The following is a 9,960-nucleotide window of genomic DNA, read 5'->3' on the forward strand; positions in this document are numbered from 1 at the left end:
CGTGCTGTCACGATTTTTCGCTATGACAATGCCACGCTTTCAAGTCGATAAGCAGCGCTGGATCTTCAGTGAAATTAAATTTTCGCCTTTTGTCGCACTCAGTAACAAGCGTATGTATGATCCACGCACATACGCAGGCAGACGGAGAAAAAAACGACCTCTTTAACGTTACCACGTTAAACATGAGGCGATGCGAAGCCGAAGCACTTGCACGATCGCGTTCCGCTAGCGTTCGTTGGGCATGCTACCGACCTCGCGTCGTGGAACGAGAAGAGGAACGCTACGCGCGTCGTGTCTTCCCTCTAGCCTAGCCGTTAATTCTCACAGGGCGAGCGGCGAACGCAGTCGACAGGCGCGCGAGAGGGGAGCAGCGTAGGAGAGGAGAGAGAGGGGGAGGGGACGCGCATGCGCTGGAGCTCATCGCGGCGTTGCGCAGGAGAGAATTTCGGCATGTCGAGCCCGCATTTCAGAGGAGTCAACCGAAGCAAGCGCTGCAATGAACGCGCGCAGCGCTTTGCCCGCTTTATATTCACACTTGAAGGAGAGGAGACTAGAGGAGGAGAGTAGCGCATGCGCCGCGAGAGCAGAAGCGAGAACGCCGGAGAAGCGCAAGCAGAGGTGCTATTTTGTAAGCGTTCTGTCACAGAACGGTGCGGAGCGTTCCATGAGCTGCACGGGGTTGGTCGAGGCTCGATTCAAATTCAAATTAAATATGCATTGTTTAACAGTCCAAGACGTGAGAATAGCCTGCAAGAGCCGTAGAACGGTCACGTGGTAGCCACAGAACGGCCGGAGACCTCGTTCCGTCGACCGCCTCTCCTCGTTCTATTGACAAAAATGATTACAATATGGTCCCCGGACGACTCGTATTGTATCGAAACGTATGCGCTTGGGCTGAGGAGAGGAAGAGCGGCTTCACGCGCTGACTGGTGTTCAGCCATCTCCCTTTTTGCGACAGTTTTGCGACACTGACTGACTGACTGACTGAACTGACTAACTGAACAGACTGACTGACTGAACTGACTGACTGACTGAACTGACTGACTGAATGACTGACATAAAAACAAAACAAAAAACAGACTGATTGAGCCGACACCTTTTTTTTGCGCTTGTCAGTGTCGGTGTAGTCGGAAAATGCAAAGCATTGACCAAGTACTCAGGATGTTAGGTTCAAAGCTGTTTATTGATCAAGCTGGCGCGTGCCGACGTATGTTTCTTCGAGTACAAAAGCATCAAACAGGAGGACCAGGGCCATCGGGTGGATCTTCTTGTCGTATTTCTTTAGTGGAGGACACGCTCGCCACTTGTAGCGCCACATGCGGTGGTTGAAGGCCTCGTCATCTGGAAACACCTCGTTGTTTGAGAGCACAATGACGGGCGTCTTGGAAATGGTGTGATCAGCCGAGTACTTGACCGCCACCGAATCTACGTCACCACCAAAAAATTTTTTTAACAGTATCAATAGCAGACGACTCACAGTTTGGCTCGTTCCACACCAGGATGCGACGGCCCACGGTGTCCTGAAGTGGAAAGCTAGTGTAGCGGTTAAAGTTACGGATCGTACCGTGGTTAATGTAAAAGGAAAGAACGAGGTCAAAAAAAAAAGTTTTTCCTGCACTCGGAGGGGACACAATCTCCATACAGTTTTTCTTGGGGACCGCCTTCTCGACCAGGCTATATAGGTTGTTTACAAAGGCCGACACTTCCTCGGGGATGCCATTAAACTGAAAGTTTAATAGTTCCATCATGGCATCAAACGACGCGGGCACATCCATGTAAAAGGTAGCGAGGTCACCGTGTGGGGCATCAAAGAGAGGCTGGGTGTGCTGGTACATTTCAATAAAGTCCAAGGTGGTGTACGAGCACATTTCGTCATTAAACACCTGGATAGCTCGTTGGAGGCGCTTGTCGTCCAGGCGAATGAACCGAAACACCGGGTCTGCTAGCCACTTGGGGGTGCGCACAATGTTTGTCAACGGCGATACGGGGTTTTCGCGTAGCCAGTCGTAGATGGATTCTTCCGACGCTCTATTTGAACGTTTTCGGCACTTTGCACCCGTTCTTGCGCGTACATCGTCAGTGTCTCCACCGCTCGTCTGACCTCCATGGGCGTCGTCACATGCAACTGAATGCGGAAGTTTCGGGTACAGTATTTCCAAAACTCGCCCGGGCTCGTGTCCAGAACCTTCGAGTTGTCCCAAAACTTCATTTCTAACGTCGCGACTCCAATCATTTCCTCCCATTTTAATGTATTCCAATACTCGGGGCTCACTATTGAAATACTTGACGAGATGGTAGAGGTCCCATGCACTGGCGCTTGTAGACCAAATTGACGAGCGATTTGGCCGTCTGACGACGCCAGCGAAGATAACACATCGGCATGTGCCATTGCTCCAGCTGCAGTTGTTAAAGACGTGGACGTGTGGGAGGGTAGTTCCTCGTGTGTGGAGTGCGACGGCAGCGATTCCGCACTGGGTGGGCCCTTGCTCGAATCCTCTGATAATGTCATGACAAATTGTCTCAGCCTCTCCGTCGTCTCGAGCGGGAAACACATCATCCACAAGCTTTCATCGTTTTGGAACTGACTGTAGCTGCAGTGCCCAGCGTGGAGGGGGTTGTAAACCTTTTCCATCTCCTACAACCCCTGTTCCTGGTTCGGACACGTTTGGATTTGATACTTCTCCCACGTCTCGATCAGGTTCCGCAAATGCCACCAGGTTTTCATTAATGTCATAGGTACTGTTCTCGTAGCTCGAACCAATAAACTTTGTAGTTTGTCCCTGGGAATATAGATGGCATCACCAAAAAATAATTCCAAACGGTAACATAGGGGTACCTCATCTTCTGTGTCTTGATCGTCAAGCTGACGTTTGCGTGATTCTGCCATGGTCTCTATTAAAAAGCAGATAAATGCAAGAATTCAGAATATAGCATAGCTAACCGAAAAAAAAGTCTTACCGAAGGCGTCTTGTGTCCGCTTGAGGTCCTCCTGAGTGGACAGCCTGTTGAAGACTGTGAGTTCTGAGCTGCTGCAGACCTCTTTATATACCCTTCGCGGCGGCCTTGGAAGCCCTTTATAATTAGTGTAAAAACCCGTCTAGAACTAGTTACGATTGCGCGACAACTAGTTAGTTATTCTCCGTCTTCTGCATGGCGCTCAGTGGAATATAAATGAGTTTTTTTCTTCTATTCTATAACAAAGGCGCTTTTTAAACACGTATTTTCCTCGTATGTCGTTGTCGTTGTAGTTCCACTCAGAAAAAGTATATATATATATATATATATATATATATTGTAGAATGGATAGGGCGCAAACAGGGGCGCCAGTGAAAGACGAAGACGAGGACGGTTGTTGGTGCTCGTGCTTGCTCCGCTTCGGACTGCTGGTCGCTGAACCTGTGCTGTTTATTCATTAAACGCTCCACGGACTCAACGCTAAACGCGTACCATCAAGTGGTGGAGAGTGCTGGTTCTCTTTTGCACCCTGGAACTCCGCAACCGGACTCTACCTTCCCTGTCAACCATGCCCGACGACGTCGCACAGCAGCATGCTGCCACACCCCCAGCTCCTCGCTGTCCCGGTATTCTAAGGGAGCGCGACCCAGTCATCTTCAGCGGTACTGATGAGCAGGACGTCGAAGACTGGCTCTCTTCGTACGAAAGAGTGAGTGTCAACAACAAGTGGGACGATAACGACAAACTCGGCCGCGTCCAGTTCTACCTGAGAGGAGTCGCGGAACTCTGGTTTAACAACCACGAGGCTGAGATTACCACCTGGGCCTCTTTCAAAACGACTTTCGCGGACGTATTCGGCCGACCGACAGTGCGCAAGCTCCGTGCAGAGCAGCGCTTGCGTGATCGCGCCCAACTGTCTGGAGAGTGTTTCACTTCCTATATTGAGGACGTCGTAGGCCTCTGCCGCCGCTTCAATCCTGCCATGTCCGAGGCCGACAAAGTCAAGCATATCATGAAAGGCATCGAGGACGATGCGTTTCACATGCTTGTGGCCAAAAACCCTCAAACAGTCACGGACGTCATTCAGCACTGCCAGAGCTACGACGAGTTGCGAAAGCAGCGCATTTCCACACGCCGTCCTAGCTTCGACACGACCAGTACGTCAGCACTCACCGTTGGCGCCATCTCTCCGGACCCGACGGTGTTGACTCAACAAATCCAGCAGTTCATCCGAGAAGAAGTTGCGCGACAACTGTCTCTTGCACCCTTTCTCCCAGGCAATGCTCATGGGCTCCCCTCGTCGCTGCGACAAACCATTGAGGAGCAAGTATCCGAAGCCCTTCCGCCTACGCACCAGCCGCCGCCTGTATCCGCGCCCTTGACCTACGCTGACGTCGCGAGAAGGCAGTCGCATGCGCTGCCACACGGCACAGACTCTGCTCACTCCTCAAGTGCATTCTACTCAGCGCAGACGCCGGCAGGCCCGCCCGTTCCACTTTATCGCCGTCCTGTCACCCCTCCTCATAATCCTTGGCGCACAACGGACAACCGACCAATCTGTTACTACTGTTGTCTACCCGGCCATGTCGAGCGTTTCTGCCGCCGCCGCGTTGCCCGTCCAGGTACCGTTGACGCAAGTTACAGCTACGTCCGTCCAGAGCCACCACAGCCGATGCCCTCCCACGCTACTTCAGACACCTCTTCATCCAACCGCCGAGCCTTCAACTCCCGTCGATCGCCGTCCCCGCGCCGACGTTCCCTTTCGCCAATGATTCGTCGTCCCTCGCCCGTCCAAACGGAAAACTGACCATCGCAGTTCCGGAGGCAAGAACTGCGCCGCTGTCGAAATTTACAAGACCTCGTTCTCAACCTGCTAACGAAATAACTGTCTTCATTGAAGGTGTTGCCGTGCAGGCCTTAGTCGATACGGGAGCTGCTGTGTCTGTGTTGAGCGAAGCAATGTGCCGCAAGTTAAAAAAAATTACGATTCCGCTTTCTGGTCTTTCTCTCCGTACGGCAACCGCACATCCCATACAACCTTCCGTGACGTGCACGGCTCGGCTACTCATTCAGGACGTTTTGTATGTCGTCGAATTCGTCGTCTTTCCACACTGCTCGCACGACGTTATATTGGGCTGGGACTTCCTTTCCACACATCATGCCATTGTTGACTGTGCCCGTGCTGAACTAGAATTATCAGCGATCTCCGACATCGATTCTGGCAAGTCATCTTTTCCTCGTGTCGTCGTCGCCGCGGACACGGACATCCCACCTATGTCTTCTGTTCGGGTACCGATCTCCTGCGACTATGCTTTCTCTAGCGCCATGTTCACACCGTCAGAAGCATTCACTTCTCGTAAGAACTTCATTCTCCCCTTTGCTCTTGTCACGATCGAAGACTCCTGCTCAAGCATTTATGTCACGAACCTGCTTTCGGTCGCAGCCACAGTATTCCGCGGAGAATGTATAGGGCGTCTTGAGGAGATTGATTCTGTTTGCGCTAGCCAACTGCTCGATCGCACAACAAGCCTCCAGGTCGCCAGCGTTGATCTCGTTACCACGTCCAACACATCTTCCCTAGACGCTTTCCTTCCATCAATTGATTCGGACCTTCCTATTGCTCAACGCACCCAACTCTTGAAGCTTCTCGACCGCTTTCGGACGTCTTTCGACTACAAGCAAACCAGTTTAGGTCGAACGTCTGCCATCGTCCATCATATAGACACCGGCAGCCATGCACCCCTGCGACAGCGTCCATACCGGGTCTCTCACGCTGAACGCCGAGTTATTGATGACCAGGTGACTGATATGCTTAGTCGTGGCGTTATACAGCCGTCCCACAGTCCTTGGGCCTCCCCGGTGGTACTTGTGAAAAAGAAGGACGGTAGCATCCGATTCTGTGTTGATTATAGGCGCCTTAACAAGATCACACGCAAAGATGTCTATCCGCTCCCCAGAATCGATGACGCGATCGACTGTCTGCAAGGCGCGGAGTTCTTTTCTTCACTGGACCTTCGATCGGGGTACTGGCAGGTACCTATGAATAAAGCTGACCGCCCAAAAACTGCGTTCGTAACTCCTGACGGCTTGTACGAGTTCAACGTGATGCCGTTTGGCCTTTGCAACGCCCCCGCCACCTTCGAGCGTCTTATGGACAACATCCTTCGAGGTCTCAAGTGGAACACGTGCCTTTGTTATCTGGACGACGTCGTAGTTTTTTCAAAGGACTTCGACACCCATCTTCTGCGCCTCGCAAGTGTACTGGAATGCCTCACACAGGCTGGTCTACAACTCAATATGAAGAAGTGTCACTTCGCCGCCAGGAAGCTCACCATCTTGGGACATGTTGTCAGCAAGGATGGCATTTTACCCGACCCTGCAAAGCTCCGCGCTGTCGCCGAGTTTCCCAAGCCGTCGACCCTGAAAGAACTCCGGAGCTTCATAGGCCTATGCTCATATTTTCGGCGATTCGTTCGTGATTTCGCATCCATAATGGCCCCTTTAACACGCCTACTTGCTGATAGCCAAGGTGTCATGGCATGGTCTTCCGCTTGCGACGCCGCATTCGCGAAATTACGTCGTCTACTGACATCGCCACCGATCCTCCGTCACTTTGACCCAGACGCCCCTACCGAAATCCACACGGACGCCATTGGAGTCGGCCTTGGCGCTATTCTTGCTCAACGCAAGTCTGGCTTCGACGAGTACGTTGTTTCTTACGCAAGTCGCACTCTCACCAGAGCTGAAGAAAATTATTCGGTCACGGAGAAAGAATGTTTAGCCATCGTTTGGGCAATTACCAAATTTAGACCTTACGTATATGGCCGCCCATTTGATGTCGTGACTGATCACCACGCCCTCTGCTGGTTATCTTCACTGAAAGATCCATCTAGTCGTCTAGCTCGATGGGCATTACGTCTCCAAGAATACGACATCCGCGTCGTCTACAGGTCAGGCCGTAGACATTCAGATGCCGACGCTCTTTCTCGCTCTCCCCTTCCCCATGACTGTGGCAACGGGTCTGTTTCCAGCTACGATTCTGCGGCCCTTACACACGCTGACATGCCTTCTGAGCAGCGTCAGGATCCTTGGATAGTCTCTTTAATGGAGTTCCTATCTAAGCCCTCACCACGTACCGCCACTCGCTCGATGCGGCGTACAGCTCGACATTTCACCATCCGCGATGGGCTCCTATACCGCCGCAACTATCTATCTGATGGTCGCAAGTGGTTGTTGGTGATTCCTCGCCACCTCCGGGCCGATATCTGTGCCTCCTTTCACGCGGATCCCCAATGCGGCCACGCTGGTGTAATCAAAACCTATGCACGCCTCCGGCTGCGGTACTACTGGCGTGGCATGTACCGCTTCGTTCGCCAATACGTGCGTTCATGCTCCAAGTGTCAGCGCCGGAAGAGCCCCCCACGTATAGTCACTGGACCGCTCCAGCCGTTGCCTTGTCCCTCCCGGCCTTTTGATCGCATCGGAATTGATTTGTACGGCCCCCTTCCGCACACACCAGACGGGAACCGCTGGGTGATCGTCGCTATCGATCATCTGACACGCTATGCTGAGACTGCCGCGCTGCCAGAGGCCACATCACGTGAAGTCGGCTTATTCATACTTCACCAACTTGTTCTTCGCCACGGCGCGCCTCGCGAGCTACTCAGCGACCGCGGACGCACGTTCCTCTCTGATGCCGTACAAGCCCTCCTCCGTGAATGCAACGTTGTGCACCGGACAACCAGCGCCTACCATCCACAAACCAACGGAATGACTGAGCGCTTTAACCGCACACTAGGCGACATGCTGTCCATGTACGTCTCCGCTGACCACACCAACTGGGACCGCATACTACCCTTTGTTACGTACGCTTACAATAGCGCTACTCAGTCTACGACAGGATTTTCTCCCTTCTTTCTTCTTTACGGCCGCGAACCTTCCTCATTTATGGACACCATTCTTCTGTACCGCCCGGACGCTTCAGAGTCCACAACTCTATCTGAAGTCGCCACCTACGCCGAGGAATGCAGGCAGCTCGCACGTTCCTTAACCGCACAAGACCAAGCACGCCAAAAGGACCTCCATGACGCAAACCTGCCTCCCCAGTCATATTCGCCTGGAACATTGGTGTGGCTTCGCGTTCCCTCCTCTGCTCCTGGCCTTTCCACAAAGCTACTGCAGAAGTATGAAGGCCCCTACCGCGTCCTAAGTCAAGCCTCTCCCGTCAACTATGTTGTCGAGCCCGTTCAACCATCCGCAGACCGGCGCCGCCGTGGCCGTGAGATTGTTCACGTCGACCGACTGAAGCCGCATTACGACCCACCAGTCGTCCCTGTTCCTTAAGTCGCCAGGATGGCTCCTTTTCTGCGGGGGAGTGATTTGTAGAATGGATAGGGCGCAAACAGGGGCGCCAGTGAAAGACGAAGACGAGGACGGTTGTTGGTGCTCGTGCTTGCTCCGCTTCGGACTGCTGGTCGCTGAACCTGTGCTGTTTATTCATTAAACGCTCCACGGACTCAACGCTAAACGCGTACCATCAATATATATATTGTAGCGAAGCCTTTGAGATGATTAATGGGTTGCGCTCTCTATAGCCTTCTAGTGGGTCGTCCTCTTTGGCTCTTCCCGCTCGCGCTCTGAGCTCGTGCTCTTGCTTGACTGTCGCCATTGAGCATCGTCGCCGACTGCCGTCTAATAAACACCTCAACAAATTGGTGGAGAGTGCTGCGCTCCCATTCGATGCCCCTGGAGCTAAGATCCCGTACCCTACCAACTACCATGCCTCAAGACGCTGCTCAGCAAACGCCTCCTCCAACAACGACCTCCTGCCCCGGTGTCCCCCGCGTCCGCGACCCCCCTATCTTCACCGGCGCGGATGGGACCGACGTTGAGGACTGGCTTGCGATGTACGAGCGTGTGAGCGTACCCAATAAATGGGACGAGGCAGGCAAACTCAGCAACTTGGTTTTCTACCTCGCGGGTGTGGCGGGCCTGTGGTACAACAACCACGCCACCGATTTCCCCACGTGGTCTGCTTCCAAGACCGCCATCATCGACGTGTTTGGCCGCCCTGCCCTTCGTAAACTGCAAGCCGAACAACGTTTACGTGAACGAGCTCAGCAGACCGGTGAGTCCTTTACGAGCTACATAGAAGACGTCCTGGACTTGTGCAAGAAAGCCGACGCAGCTATGCCTGAGCCTGACAAGATCCGCAACGTTATGAAAGGCATCGACGACGATGCCTTCACTATGCTGCTCACCAAGAACCCTCGTACTGTGGCCGAGGTGATCACGCTCTGCCAAAGCTACGAGGAGCTGCGCCGGCAGCGGTTGCTGACCGGTCGACCTGCATCACGCGACGCCGATCTCGCTGGCTTGTCGGCCATTTCTGATCAGTCCGCCTTGCTCGCCGAGATCAAGTCATTTGTGCGCGAGGAAATCGCCCGCCAGTTCTCCCTACTGGCCTTCCCTCACCCGCAGCATGTTGAACAGCCATCGACCACGCTGCTGCCTCCCTTACGCCGCGCTATTCAGCAGGAAATCGCGGAGGTCATGCCGGAATACCACCAGCCCCCTCCGGCGCCTCCACCGCTCAGTTACGCGCAAATTGTAGCCAGGTCACCCCAAGCGATCCCTGTGGGTGCCCCACTTACGCCGAAGCCGTCGCCAGACCTCAGGCCTTTGAAAGGAGTGTGCCGGCTGCGTTTGCCGACGTCATACCTAGGCCACTGATGCAGCCCATCATGCAGTCGTATCAGCAGACGCCTCGTCCACCGCGTCCTGCGTCATGGATGGGACCTACCCCAACGAATCGATGGCGCACTTCTGACAACCGCCCGATCTGCTTCGCGTGTGGTTGCGCCGGTCATGTTGCCCGCTACTGCAATCGCGTGCAGCCGCCTCGTGTCGGCTCAACCATCACCAGCCAGTCAAGCCGCCCGTATTACGATTCACCGCCGCCTATGTCACCGTCGTCTCGCCCAGCTCCATCTACACGCCGTTCGC

At 53.7% G+C, this 9,960-nt stretch overlaps 1 pseudogene; it reads right to left on the reverse strand.

The window, feature by feature from the left end:
* Positions 1–1,172: 1,172 nt before the first annotated feature.
* LOC119397750 (uncharacterized) lies at positions 1,173–2,567 on the reverse strand (annotated as a pseudogene).
* Between the last annotated feature and the right edge of the window lie 7,393 nt (positions 2,568–9,960).

This window comes from Rhipicephalus sanguineus, chromosome 6, assembly GCF_013339695.2.
Source record: "Rhipicephalus sanguineus isolate Rsan-2018 chromosome 6, BIME_Rsan_1.4, whole genome shotgun sequence".
NCBI classification, from domain to species: Eukaryota; Metazoa; Arthropoda; class Arachnida; order Ixodida; family Ixodidae; genus Rhipicephalus; species Rhipicephalus sanguineus.